Here is a 15801-nt window from a genome sequence, read left to right as displayed (position 1 = left end):
CGAGGAGGTGTCTCTCATAATTGCTAAGCAAAAACTGATCCATAAGTATAGCTAAATGGCTTTAGGAGTCATCTTCTGGCTACACTCCCTTACCAGAACAGTAGCATTTGGTTTTCCCCCTAGTCTCTAGTCTAGCTGCTCTCAGGTTCTTGCCCTTCAAGTCTGCAAGAGACACATTCCATCTCATTAACTGGGCCTTAAATCCACTCAGGTACTGGTTGGTTACACCCACAAGCTTTGGGCCACAACTGCAGTAGAAATCTAGCATGTGGGTCATCATTATAGACTGATGGCCTAGTAACTGTGTTGGTGTTTACCTTTCTCCTTTATTAGCATCCAGAGTATCATCCAGTACTGTGAGCACTAGTCTATAGGGATGAAGGCTCTAGGTAAGCATCTACTGACTTCTTCATGTTAATGGGTTGTATAGGTATTGGCTTCAGTAATAGAGCCTTACCATTAGTTTGTGGGAAACATAGAAGAGTCTTGATAGCACCATGGGTTATTTGCAGCTTCTCATGGTGTCCCTTGGACCAACAACTACATTGTATGTAACCCATTTCTGGAACCGGAGATAAATTTGGTCATCAGAGATACCCACTTGGGGCTCTGTTTCCCAATTACTTGGCAATTTCATTTTCATGGCCTTCATACATGTGTATATTTCAGGAAGCTTCTTCTATATTGGTTTTCCATACGATGCCTCAAATGACCTTTTGTATTAGCTGTTCCTCCCCATAATCTCTCCCTTACCCTCTTTACCTCTTCCCCTTTCCATTTGTTCATCTTGTTCCTGTCCGCTCCCATCCATCCATAACCTTCTGTTATGGGAGACATAACCTTCTTACTAGGGAGACACATCACTGTCCTTTGTTCTCCTGCTGCATTCTTTTCCTATGTGCTTACATAGGTTGTAGCTTGATTATCAACAGCTAACATCTACACATAAACAAGTATGCACCATATTTGTCTTTCTGGGTCTAAGTCACCAAGCTAAGGATGACTTTTTCTAGATGTATCCATTTACCTGCACACTTCACAGGTTTGTTTGCTTTTTTAATGACTGAGCAATGCTCTATTGTGTAAATGTGCCACATTTTCTTTATCTGGTCATCTGTTGATGGGCATAGAGGCTGTTTCTATTAGGAGCTATTGTGAATAGAGGAGTAACAAATATGGCTGAGCAAGTGTCTTTGTAGTAGGATAAAGCATCCTTTGTGTGTATGCCCCAAAAACAGTATACCTGGATGCTGAGGTAGATCTATTCAATACTTCATGAGACAATACTACACTACTTTCCACAGTGAGTGAACAAGTTTGCACTCCCACCAGCGATGGTTGAATGTTTGTCTTTCTCCTCAATTTTGCAAGTCTAAGCTGTTATTGGTTTTATTTATCTTGGTCATTCTGAATGGTGTAAGATGAAATCACAAAGCACTTTGATTTGCTTTTTTATGAAATGTTGTAGGAACTCCTTCAGCCAATAGCCTTTAAGATACTGGCCCACCTTGGGTCTTGTCTCTTTTTACTATAAATGCAGACAAAGCATGCATGGGACCCTTTTGGCTGCTGGATTCTGTTCCAGTTTCCAGTGCATGCAGATCACTGCTCTTTCTGTTAGTTTACCCCCTAATAAATAAACCTTCGCTATACTCCATTCTGCACTAGTGTGAAACTCTTTTGTATGGCAACAATGATTGAGAATGTTGAACATTTCTTTAAGTTTTTTTCTTTTGTGCTTCCTCCTTTGAGAATTCTCTTTTTAGATCTGCACCCCATTTGTCCTTTACAGAACCTTATTTTAAAAATGAAAGGATAAAAGATGTTGTCAGTGGATACAAAGGACAGCAATGGCAGTAAGAAGGAAAGAAGCATGATCGTGGGGGGAGAACAATGTGATCGAGTCACCTTAAATACATCCATGAAACCTTTCACTTTTACAATTAATATGCACTATTTAAAACAGGAGACAGCAGTTTTGCTGAACTACTCTGTAATCCTAACATCACATTGAACAATTCTGTAAGAAAATACTTGAGCTAAAGGAAAAAACTGAGGCTAAAGTTTGGCACTTCAAGTGAAAAGGAAAGAAAGGGATTTTTACTCTTCTTCCTGACCTCCATTACAATGTAGCCTGTCTAGTCCGCAGTCCTGCAACAGCCTATATCAGGTACCTCTCCTCCCACCATACCTCCATGTCTTGGCACAGACCCAGCTTGACCCCTTCCTGTGGGTGCTCTCAACCCTTTCTTCTAACCCATTCCCGTCTCTTTGAACACCCTCTGCATGGGACCCTCAGTGGTACACTAGGCTGAGACTTGCGTGATATATATTATCCTACTGTTTTCCATTATGATCCCAGCTGTCTCATCCTCATCCCTGTAACAACAGGTACTCCCACCCACCTCAACTCCATTCACTGGGGGCTCCAACTCTTAGTGCATACCAAAGATGACCCTACCCTTTCATCCCTATCTCTCCAGATTATTCCTGTCTTACTGCAGTCTATTTGCAGGAACCCTTCCTCCCACTGTGCATCCAACTCCCTGTAGCCCCTCCTCTTGGTGTGGCCAGCATCCCCTCAGTTCTTTCTTTCCCACAGCCCCTCTCAGTCCATTCAGGATGCTTGGTCTAGGGTGGGTTCACTGCCTAAACAACAGAATGCTAATGATTTGATGCCTCAAAGTATTAAAGCAAGTTCGAGCTGCCCTTCGTATCGTGGTAAAGCACCCTTTTGTCTTCTTCCTCCTGTTGTATCGGGGTATAAAAATGATGGAAAATTAAACTCAGGGATTACAGTATTCACTGAAAGTCCCTCCCGATACTGCCCTATGTTTCTGTTTTGTTATTTTCACTTGTGTCTTTGTCCTCTTTACTATTTCTCTGATCCCCAAGCCCCTACCCTAGAAAGTGGTATTTTTATTGAAGCTAGTGTCTGACACACATACTCAGACACAAAGCAATTTAAAGTAATACCCTGCATCCTACCAGATGAGTTAAAGCTGGCTATCAACAACAACAGAAACATCAAAAAACTTACAAACTCATGGACCCTGAACCTCTACTGAATGAAAAATGGATCAAGACAGTGTTTGGGGTGTCCAGCTTGGGGCCCCATTTATAACCTGCCTTCAGCATGCCAAGCAGCATAGGCCCTGGAGTTGTCTCATTCCAGACTCCGCCCCGAGAAAGCCCACCATTGGAGGCTCCACACCCCGAGGGTATTTAAAAGCCACCTCCTCGTGGTTTTTTCCTCTTCTCCTGAGGACTTCTGGGAATTCTTTGCTCAGATTAAAACTGGTGTATTAGCTTATTATTGGACATGAGCAGTGGCAGATATCCAATAACTGGGGATTCAAAACTTGTCATCTTGGTGCCGAAACCTGAGTAGACTTGAGTAGCCATGGAAAACCACTCTTCCTTCCCCGCTGTCAGACTGACTTGCTCATGAGGACAATTTCAAGCCAACAGCCTCTAAGGGATCCGGGATCCCTTCCACTTTCCAAGTTTGCCTGCCATGCCACTGCAGTGCCAGGTGACTGGCCGTTCCAGTGTAGGGATAGTCTCTACTGTAACGGATTAATGTAATGGATTAAGTAAAATGCTGCAGGATCCCCAGCGGCTGCAGTGACAGAAACACTGCAGGTCCCCAAGTGGTGGCAGTGGGGAGCCAGTCCTGAGAGTAGCCAGGCATGGATGGTGCAGTTCCCCAAGTGACTGCAGCAGGCCACGAAGAGAGACAGATGAATGGGCACACCACAAAACCACACCCAGGTCTCTGAAGGCGGCTGGTCCTGGGCAGGAAGCTTCTCCTGGCAGGCGAGAGCCAGAGACATGGATAGGCATGCCATGTAGAGTGAGGTTGGATATTTATTTAGTGGGTTATGGAAGGGAAGGGGAGAAGGGAGAATAGCAGGGGGAGAGAGAGAGATAGAAACAGAAAGAGAAGGGAGAGGAGAAAAGTGGGGAGAATGGAGAGAGGCAGAAGCTGCCTCTTCGGTGGATAGATGGAAAAGAAAGAGACTTGGGCTGCTTGGGCTGCAAGCAGGAAGGAAGATCTGCCTGCCTCAGCAGATGGGGGAGGGAGTGGGCAGGGCTTGTCTCTTAAAGGAACAGGACAGATCATTACATCTACCTCTTGGGATTCCTTGTCTGAGAGATGTCTTGCAAAGAAGTTCCCCAAACCTTCTACTATTTTGAATCCAGACTATCTCGGAGGATGCTCTGCCATAGTCTCCCGGGTGTAGTAGGAGCTACGGGCTGGTTCCTGCCACCCAGCTCCCAGCCGCCTGGCTAGCTTATGCCCCGAAATAACAACACACAAATTGTATTCATTTAAACACTGCCTGGCCCATTTGCTCTAGCTTCTTACTGGCTAATTCTTACATCTTGATTTCTCATTTCTATTTATGTGTGTAGCACCCCAAGGTGCGCTTACCAGGAAGAATCTAGCCTACGTCTATCCTGGGTCGGAGCTTCATTGTGTCTGCCCTGGAGAAGAGTGGTCTGGCATCTGAGCTCACTTCCTCTTCCTCCCAGCATTCTGTTCTGTTTACTCCACCCACCTATGTTCTAACCTATTAGGCCAAGCAGTTTCTTTATTAATTAACCAATGACCTTCCTCCATCACCCAGATCTCTGGATTCTTCCTAATGGAAATTTACCCAAACTGGGACTGTCTCATCATACATTGGTTTGAGCTCCCCTAGCCAGGTTCATGAGCATTGCATTCCTGCCCCTCCCTTCTTGCTGTCTGTCTGTCTCTACCCTTTCTCCTTGCTTCTCCATCTGTCTGTACTTCGTGCTTTCATCCAGTTGCCCTCCCAGGTTCCCTGATTTGTTGCTTTCTCGGGTGCTGGCTCTAATGGATCCATTCTGCCTGCTCTCCCACTCTAAGCTGAATAGATTTTTCTTCTGCCCTTGCATTTCTTCCCCCCGCCCCCGTATATCTGTGAGCTTGTCTGGCCCCTACAGCCAACTGCATCCACATGGACATTTCTCCTGCTTGCTCTCCAACAGCACAGGAGACCTATGGCTTGGGCTCTGGCCCACTGGATGTCTCCCTTGTCTTCTTCCACTTTCTGGCTTTCTCTCACCTTGCTGTCTCTCAACCTCTACCTGCAGCACTGCAGTTCATGCTTTATCCTGTACACTCTTACTTTAGGATCTTACACAGTTGTCTGGGGGAAAAGTCCTGTTCATCTTTCTGTTAATTTTGTATGTGTGAACCTGTGATATGTGGCCACATGTTTGTTTGAATGTCTGACTTTGAATGTTCCCTGTGTTTTGCCTCTAGGAGTTGCTGAATCTGATATAATAAAATCTGGAAATCTTGTAACTCCAGATTAGAACTGCTCTGGAAAAGTACAAACATGTGACCAGTCACCATCTTGGTTGAGGTTAAAACAGAAACCTCACTGCCATCTTTGCTAAGGTTGACCATGTGAACAGCCACCATTTTGGTTGAGGTCATATGACTCCACCACCATCTTTAGTAAGGGTAACAATGGGCACTAGCCTCACCAAGAAGACATTCCATCTTCAATATACTTTAGGGTAGGATATGTTTCTGGATGATGATTCCCGTCTTGTCCGCCCCCCCCAAAAAAAAACAAGGCTTATGAAAGATAGAATTTAAATCAATGCTGATTTACGGAGATAATAAAGATGCACCTCTGTACTCGTGACAGGAATGAATGCTACTGGCAGCCAGATTTTGTAACCTAAGAATAAACCCCTTGATATTATTGGCTTAAAACACTAAATTGTTTACAATGTTAAAACTTGGTTTTGCCTTCTACAGATAAGGATTATGCTCAGGGCCTCAGGACCACAGCTGAAAACTAGAAAGTGAAACATTCCTTCTAATCTTCTTGCCTTTACTAGCATTGGTAAGCTGTAACTAGGTAAACTATGTGTCTGATTTAACTTATATGCTCTCAAAATTAAGCCTAAACAACATTTGTCTAATTTAGATATATAAAATAGGTAATGGTACCCTGATCCTCAGACTCCTTTACAAATCTGAGAGTATGGCATTTAATAAAAAGCTTCTTATGATAGAGAGACAAGACTTGGGGTTACCTAGGTCACTGGGAAAGCTGTCTCACTTATCCCTCCCAGTTTTCTATGATAGTAGTTGATGACTACAGAACTGGGAGCTGATTAGTTAAGTTTCCTGGTAAAGTACCAATCACTGTGCCTCTTTCACAGGCCTCACAGTACAGAATAAACAAGTTTCAGATGTAACTTTAGAGATTCGGAGTTTTAGGTTCCTTCTAGTTGTCTTCTAAAATGCTCATGCCTTTTAACCCAAAGATGTGGCCTTTTGCTATGACACCAGGAAGGAAATGTGTTCAGTTGTTTTACAGACACCTGCAGATTACTGGGAGAAGTTTTGCTACTGTATCAAGAAATCCGTCCTGATGAAAACTAACAGTCTCCAGAGACCATTTCGACCCCAGTCACTTTCAAGCATATTTTGCAAGTTCACTCCTCCTGCCTGGGCCAAGACCAAACCACAGAGGGCCCTCAAAAAATGCCAGCTCCTAGGACTTCACCACTGGTACCACCTCTCCACGCTCAAGCAGGCAACTGCCGAACAACGGTAACCTGGTTTTCCCCCAATGTCCCAACAAAGGGCATCTCTGCTCGCCTGTCTCACTCATTCACCCTTGCCTCTTCTGTACAACGAGGGTGCTTCTTGATTTCATTCATTCTGGCAGTGGTCACCCTTCCCATAGCTAGCCCCTTTCATAGGACCAATGATAACCATCAGTTTTTTTTCTACTAGCAACCTCACTTCTCACCTCCCTCAAGGAACAGATGCCTGAGGTCTACAGGATGGCAGCTAACTGAGTACTTCTTCACCCATACCACCCACTGAGTGTGAGCTCACCAATTCCCAATTCCCCTTCTCCATGTCACCCCATGCCCACAGATAGTAGCCAGTCTTGAACTGACACCTCTTACCCAAAGAGTTTGGGATGCTTAGGTGAAAGCCCTACCAGCATCCATATACACCCAAAAAGGTTGGGATGCTTGGAATCTCCAGTTCTGGAGTTGCCTCATTCCAGACTCTGCCCATGAGAATTTCCACCATTGGTGGCTCCACCCCTGGAGGGCATTTAAAAGCCCCTGCTAGTGACTTCCCCTTGTGGTTTTCTGGTATTTCCCTGGGGCCACTTGGGAATGTTTTGCTCAGATTAAACCTGGATTTATTAATTTGGTTTGATTGGCAGATATTCAATAACTGGGGATTCAAAACTTATCAGAGAGAAATAATGAAAGAAATTAAAGATTTCCTAGAATTCAATGAAAATGAGTGCACAGCATGTCCTAACTTGTGGAACACAATGGAAGCTGTTCTGAGAGGCAAGTTCATGCCTACAAAAAAAAAAAAAAAAAACTGGGGAAATCTCATACGTGAAACTTAACAGTACACCTAAAAGACTCAATGTGATCCTTATTAAAATTCTTCACAGATCTTTAAAAGATAATTCTCACATTTATATGGAAACACAAAAAATCTCACTGGGTATATTAAACATACTTAAGCATATGTCCTATGTCCAGAAGTAAGTGGCCAACACAAGATGAACTTCTGCCATTTTTTTATTTTCTGCACCTTGGCCAGCTGTGCCATTCTTCACTGGCAGGACCTTGAGAGGAAGGACCAGAAGATCAGAAAATAAAGAAGATAGGAAGTTTTGGATCCGGCAGTCTTGCACAAGCTATGTCTTATGTCAAGAAACTTTACTAACTTTAGTAAGAAGTATATTATTTTATAGATAGCTTTCAGGCGGGAAATGAGAAAATCAGAAGAAAGCTATCACACATAGGATGAAGTCAGCAGGAAGCTAATCAAGCAGTGTTTCATACAGGGAACACAAGATACCTGAAGTGTATCACTGACCAAGCACACAGAAGCCTTGGGACTGATAACAATAGCCATTCAAGGGGAACAAATTGGGTTCTCAGAATCTAAAGTCACAGCTTCCCCAAAGCCCTAACTCCAGATTATTACTGGCTTTGTCAAGCATGTTCCTAGTTTTCAACAAGGCATTACATTCTTTCTGCAGGACCTTGGGGAAAGCCTTTGATCAGCCTGACTTCAAACATGCAAGTCTCTGTGTTAATCGTCATCTCTGATGATGACTGAGAGATGCATTAATCTACCAATCTACTAATTAGGAGTCAGTTTAATACTATGTCCATCTAGCTAAATAATCGTGATAGCTTCTTACCTGATGCCTGTGACCTATCACAGTAAGCACAGGTTCTTGGCCTGATAGTGATGGAAAGCATGGGCTTGATACCGTGTGGTAAAGATTAAATCCAATCCAAAAGTGGTTCAAATCACTACTTTTCCAGCAGCATTTCTTGCCTGGCTGGTAATTATAGCTCACAGCATTCACAGATTAGTAAGATCAATGCCTGCTTTTCTATTACTGTGCCATGCATTGCTCCTTCCAGCACCGTGAAAGCTATTTGGTTGGTGGTGAGGCTTCCTGATGAGTACTGGCTTGATTTCTCTATATTATACAACTGATGTACATGATGTATCCATCGATAAGAGGGTCTTACCATGTAGCTGCTGTGGGACAATGGTAAAGAATTTGTGGCTTGTATTGATTTAATAAAATGCTGATTGGCCAGTAGCCTGGCAGAAAGTGTAGGTGGGGTGACCAGAACAGGAGAATTCTGGGAAGAGGACTAGTCTGCAGTCGTCACCCAGACACAGAGGAAGAAAAATGAGAATGCCTCACTGATAAAAGACATCAAGCCACATGGCTAAAACAGACAGGAATTATGGGTTAATTTAAGATGTAAGAATTAATAAGAAGCCTAAGCTAATAGGAAAACCAGTTTATAATTAATTCAGACCTCTATGTGTTTCTTTGGGACTGAAAACAACTACGGGACTAGGAGGGACAGAAACTTCTGTCAACAAAATGGTGCCAACATGAACAACTACATCCACATAAAACCTGAGAGATCTTGGGAAGTTATTCTAGACACACACACACACAAAAGCAGAGTTAACATGGCTTCATGGTAGCAGCATTTTCTCGGGTGGGCTCTGTGTGCTAGAGGCAAGTGTCTCATTTAAGAGAGGCTTCCTGACTCAGCTTTAGCTGCAAAAACCTTGCAGCCCTTTTAAGAGGCCCCACCACCAAACACTTAAATGGTGCTCATGAACAGCTGACAGCATGCTTCTTGTTGGTGGCAGGGACCTTGAAACTCCATAGAGTTGTGGCAATAAACATGGCTCCCATCAGTACCTCCACCACAAACCCAGACTCTCAGAAAGCTAAGGAATGGGGTGTGTCTAGCCACCAAAGCCATGGCATTAATCCTAGCCACATCACTTAGCAAATTAAAGACTCATGTGATCAGAAAAAAGAGAGATGTACAGTAAAGATAGATTCAGATGGAAAATAAAACTTCATACTTGTCTAAGTTTAGCAGTCCTTAGTATCTTTATATGTGAAGATCAAAACATCATGTAATCTCCATGAAGTATGTGCCTTGCTTCTTCTCATCACTAATATTTACCTGCCAGTCTAATATACATAATGTTTGTCAATCAGTGACTTTTGTAAAGAAGTAAGCAAGTCTATTCTTAAGAATCTGAATGAAGCAATCACAAAGACACATAAGCACCTGTTCACACACTTAAGACACACATGTGGGATTTCTTCTCCTTCCTCCCTTGTGAGCCTCCCCACTGCGCCCTGGCACACCATTTCATCATGACACCCGGGGACAATATAAAGCGATATAGGTAGACTTAATTGCATGCACAGAGACAGAGGTACAGGGGAGGAATTAGGTACCTCCCAGCAAGCACACTGGAGAACTGTGAACCTTATCCAGAAGATATTTGCAAGCTCTTAATAATCACTGAAAGATGTGTTCCATTTGATTCACAGTACCAAAAGATGTAAGTCTCTGAAGCCACAAATAATAATTTATGTCCATAACTCCGATTTTAGACTGTGTGAAGAGATTCTTACAGCAGCAGTTTATCTAAGATGTTCCTTGTGGAGCCAGAAGAGCCAGCAGGTATGGACAGAAGCCGCATGCGCAGCCCTGCGGCTGTGGTAACTTTGCTGCGGGCAGCTGCTCCAGGCATATGACATCCTGGGGATGCTGTAATTCTGTCTTCCTTTGTGGAGGGAAACATGCTGGGTGCATGTCTCCCAACACAGTCTTAGAGTGTCTGAAGTGCGTTTCCCTGACCTAAAGTTTACGAGGAAAAAATGGTGTTCTGATACTGGGAAACTGGCCATTAAATCCCTGTGAAACATAGCCTCAGACTTGTGTTTTGTAAAACAGTGAAGTCTTGATTAACAGATTATCTTTCCAAAAGGGGCAACTAAGGCAGGCTGTTTTTCTGTTGGCGCTGTTAGCTAGTGATAACGGCTGAGGGCTAGCTGATTACAGATTATATTTTTTTTCAAAGAGGAGCCCTTGCTCTCATTTTTTAATCACCTCCCCGGACAGTTGCCTAAATAGTCACAAGAGGTTAGGGTGCAAGCAGAAGTCTGGCTCCCTTCTGAGCTCCACAGGAGTCCTGGGTCTCCCTCTCCTCACCCCAGCTGCCTGTTCACACAAAGAGCTAAGAGGTAACTGGAAGCCTTTGCTGAGATCTTGTCAACAGAAAAAAAAAATACAGTGACACTTGAAATTTCTTTTTTTTTATTTTATGTTTTTTTAGTTGTTGCAAAAAAAAAAAATTCCGCCTCCTCCCCGTTTCCCATTTCCGTCCCCCTCCTCACACACATCGCCCCCTCCCCCCACTTCCCTACCCCTCTCCTTCTCCCCCCCCCCACTCCATTCCCCCTCCCACTGGAGAATGAAGAGCAGTCCAGATTCCCTGCCCTGCGGGAAGTCCAAGGTCCTCCCACTTCTATCCAGGACCAGGAAGGTGAGCATCCAAACAGGCTAGGCTCCCACAAAGCCAGTTCATGTATTAGGATCGAAACCTAGTGCCATTGTCCTTGGCTTCTCATCAGCCTTCATTGTCCACCAGGTTTCATCCCATGCTTATTCAGTCCCAGTCCCGCTGGCCTTGGTGAGCTCCCAATAGATCAGTTCCACTGTCACAGTGGGTGGGTGCACACCTCGTGGTCCTGACTTCCTTGCTCATGTTCTCCCTCCTTCTGCTCTTCATTTGGATCTTAAGAGCTCAGTTCGGTGCTCCAATTTTTTCTTTGGGTTCACCTTCTTATTTAGCTTCTCTAGGATCAAAAATTATATGCTCAATGTCCTTTATTTATGGATAGAAACCAATTATGAATGAGTACATCCCATGTTCATCTTTTTGGGCCTGGGATACCTCACTCAGGATAGTGTTTTCTATTTTCATCCATTTGCATGCAAAATTCAAGATGTCACTGTTTTTTACAACTGAGTAGTACTCTAATATGTATATATTCCACACTTTCTTAATCCATTCTTCCATTGAAGGGCATCTAGGTTGTTTCCAGGTTCTGGCTATTACAAATAATACTGCTATGAACATAGTTGAACAAATGCTTTTGTCATATGATAGGGCATCTCTTGAGTATATTCCCAAGAGTGGTATTACTGGATCTTTGGGTAGGTTGATCCCAAATTTCCTGAGAAATTGCCACACTGATTTCCAAAGTGTTTGCACAAGTTTGCATTCCCACCAACAATGGATGAGTGTGTCCCTTACTCGACAACCTCTCCAACAAAGGCTATCATTGGTGTTTTTGATTTTAGCCATTCTGACAAGTGTAAGATGATATCTCAAAGTTGTTTTAATTTGCATTTCCCTGATCACCAAGGAGGATGAGCATGACCTTAAGTGTCTTTTGGCCATTTGAATATCTTCTGTTGAGAATTCTCTGTTTAGTTCAGTGCCCCATTTTTTAACTGGGTTAATTAGTATTTTAAAGTCTAGTTTCTTGAGTTCTTTATATATTATGGAGATCAGGCCTTTGTCTGTTGCAGGGTTGGTGAACATCTTCTCCCAGTCAGTGGGTTGCCTTTGTGTCTTAGTGACAGTGTCCTTTGCTTTACATAAGCTTCTCAGTTTCAGGAGGTCCCGTTTATTCAATGTTGTCCTTAATGACTGTGCTGCTGGGGATATGTGTAGGAAGTGATCTCCTGTGCCCATATGTTGTAGAGTACTTCCCACTTTCTCTTCTATCAGGTTCAGTGTGTTCAGCCAAATATTGAGGTCTTTAATCCATTTGGACTTGAGTTTTGTGCATGGCGATAGATATGGATCTATTTTCATTCTTCTACAGGTTGACAACCAGTTCTGCCAGCACCATTTGTTGAAGATGCTTTCTTTCTTCCATTGAATACTTTTAGCTCCTTTATCAAAAATCAGGTGTTCATAGGTTTGTGGGATAAAATCTGGGTCTTCTACTCTATTCCATTGTTCGACTTCTCTGTTTTTATGCCAATACCAAGCTGTTTTCAATACTGAAGCTCTGTAATAGAGTTTGAAGTCAGGGATGGTAATGCCTCCAGAAGTTCCTTTATTGTATAAGATTGTTTTTGCTATCCTGGATTTTTTGTTTTTCCATATAAAGTTGATTAATGTCCTCTCAAGATCTGTGAAGAATTTCGATGGGATTTTAATGGGGATTGCATTGAATCTATAAATTGTCCTTGGTAGAATTGCCATTTTTACTATGTTGATCCTCCCAATTCAAGAGCAAGGGAGATCCTTCCATTTTCTGGTATCCTCCTCAATTTCTTTCTTCAAGGACTTAAAGTTCTTATCAAATAAATCCTTCACATCCTTGGTTAGAGTTCCCCAAGATATTTTATGCTATTTGTGACTATCGTGAAAGGTGATGCTTCTATGATTTCTCTCTCTGCTTCCTTATCCTTTGTGTATAGGAGGGCAACTGATTTTTTGAAATTGATCTTGTATCCTGCCACATTACTAAAGGTGTTTATTATCTGTAGGCGTTCTTTGGTGGAGTTTTTGGGGTCGCTCATGTACACTATCATATCATCTGCAAATAATGAAAGTTTAACTTCTTCCTTTTCAATTCGACTCCCTTTGATACCCTTATGTTGTCTTATTGCTATTGCTAGAATTTCAAGCAGTATATTGAAAAGGTATGGTGAGAGTGGACAGCCTTGTCGTGTTCCTGATTTTAGTGGGATGGCTTTGAGTTTCTCTCCATTTAATTTGATGTTAGCTGTCGGCTTACTATAAATAGCTTTTATTATAGTTAGGTATGACCCATGTGTCCCTAATCTCTCTAAGACCTTTATCATAAAGGGATGTTGAATTTTGTCAAATGCTTTTTCAGCATCTAATAAAATGATCATATGGTTTTTTTTGTTTCAGTTTATTTATATGATGGATTACGTTGATTGATTTTCGTATGTTGAACCAGCCCTGCATCGCTGGGATGAAGCCTACTTGGTCATAATGGATAATTTCTCTAATGTGTTCTTGGATTCGGTTTGCCAGTATTTTATTGAGGATTTTCACATCGATGTTCTTGAGTGAGATTGGCCTATAATTCTCTTTCTTGGTTGAGTCTTTGTGTGGTTTTGGTATCAGGGTAACTGTAGCTTCATAAAAGGAATTTGGCAATTACTCTTCTGTTTCTATATTGTGAAATACATTAAGGAATATAGGTATTAGGTCTTCTGGGAAGTTCTGGTAGAATTCTGCATTGAAACCGTCTGGACCTGGGCTTTTTTTTGGTAGGGAGGGTTTTTTTATAACAACTTCTAATTCTTCATGACTAACAGGTCTATTTAGATTGTTCACCTGGTCCTGGTCTAACTTTGGTATATGGTACTTATCTAAAAAGGTGTCCATTTCTTTAACATTTTCCAATTTTGTGTTATACAGGCTTTTGTAGTAAGATCTAATGATTTTCTGAATTTCCTCTGTGTCTGTGGTTACGTCCCTCTTTTCATTTCTGATCTTGTTAATTTGTATATTCTCCCTCCACTGTTTGATTAGTTTGGAAAGGGGTTTATCAATCTTGTTGATTTTCTCCAAGAACCAGCTTTTTGTTTCATTGATTCTTTGGATTGTTTTCTGTGTTTCTATTTCGTTGATTTCAGCCCTGATTTTGATTATTTCCAGTCCTCTACTCTTTCTAGGTGAGTCTGCTTCTTTTTTTTCCTAGAGCTTTCAGGTGGGCAGTTAAGTCTCCAATGTGTGCTTTCTCTGTTTTCTTTTTTTAAAAATATTTATTTGTTTATTTATTATGTATACAATATTCTGTCTGTGTACATGCCTGAAGGCCAGAAGAGGGCGCCAGACCTCTTTACAGATGTTTGTGAGCCACCATGTGGCTTCTGGGAATTGAACTCAGGACCTTTGGAAGAGCAGGCAATGCTCTTAACCACTGAGCCATCTCTCCAGCCCGCTTTCTCCGTTTTCTTTAAGTGAGCAGTTAGTCCTATGAACTTTCCTCTTAGCACTGCTTTCATAGTGTCCCATAGGTTTGAGTATGTTGAGTCTTTATTTTCATTGAATTCAAGAAAGACTATAATTTCTTTCTTTATTTCTTCCTTGATCCAGGTGTGATTCAGTAATTGACTGTCCAGTTTCCATGAGTTCGTAGGCTTTCTGGGGGTAGCATTGTTGTTTAATTCTAACTTTAATCCATGGTGATCTGATAAGACACAGGTGGTTACTAACATTTTTTTGTAACTGTTTAAGTTTGCTTTGTTACCGAGTATGTGGTCAATTTTCGAGAAGGTTCCATGAGCTGCAGAGAAGAAGGTATATTCTTTCCTATTTGGGTGGAATAATCTATAGATGTCTGTTAAGTCCATTTGCTTCATTACCTTCCTTAATCCTCTTATTTCTCTATTAGGTTTCTTTCTGATTGACCTGTTTATTGGTGAGAGAGGAGTGTTGAAATCTCCTACTACTAGTGTGTGTGGTTTGATGACTGCCTTGAGTTTTAGTAATGTTTCTTTTATGTAAGTGGGTGCTTTTATATTAGGGGCATAGATATTCAGGATTGAGACTTTGTCCTGATGAATTGTTCCTGTTGTGTGTAAAAAATGTCCATCTCCATCTCTTCTGATTGATTTTAATTTGAAGTCAACTTTGTTAGAAATTAGTATGGCCACACCTGCTTGTTTCTTAGGTCCATTTGCTTGATAAGCCTTTTCCCAACCCTTTACTCTGAGTAGATGTCTGTCTTTGTGGTTGACGTGTGTTCCTTGTAAACAGCAGAATGTTGGATCCTGTTTTCGTATCCAATCTCTTAGCCTGTGCCTCTTTATAGGTGAGTTGAGTCCATTGATATTAAGTGATATTAATGACCAGTGGTTGTTAACTCAAGTCATTTTTTTCTTTTTCTTTTTTTTGTGGTAGTAGAGTGTGTGTATTTCCCTTCTTCAAGTTTGCTGGTGAAGGGTCATTAGATGTCTGAGTTATTGTGGGCATTGTTGGATTCCTTGGTTTGTGATTTTCCTTCTATTACTTTCTGTAAGGCTGGATTTGTGGCTACATATTGTTTAAATTTGTTTTTATTTTGGAAAATTTTGTTTTCTCCATTTATAGTGAATGGAAGCTTGGCTGGGTATAGTAATCTGGGCTTGCATCCATGGTCTCTTAGTTTCTACAGTACATCTATCCAGGACCTTCTGGCTTTCATGGTTTCCATAGAGAAGTCAGGTGTAAGTCTGATAAGTTTACTTTCATAAGTAACTTGGCCTTTTTCCTTTGCAGCTCTTAATATTCTTTCTTTATTCTGTATGTTTTGTGTTTTGATTATTATATGGCGAGGAGATAATTTTTTTGGTCCAGTCTATTTGGTGTTC

The sequence above is a fragment of the Microtus pennsylvanicus genome, chromosome 15 (assembly GCF_037038515.1).
Source record: "Microtus pennsylvanicus isolate mMicPen1 chromosome 15, mMicPen1.hap1, whole genome shotgun sequence".
Lineage (NCBI taxonomy): Eukaryota > Metazoa > Chordata > Mammalia > Rodentia > Cricetidae > Microtus > Microtus pennsylvanicus.
This window is presented reverse-complemented; position numbering follows the sequence as displayed.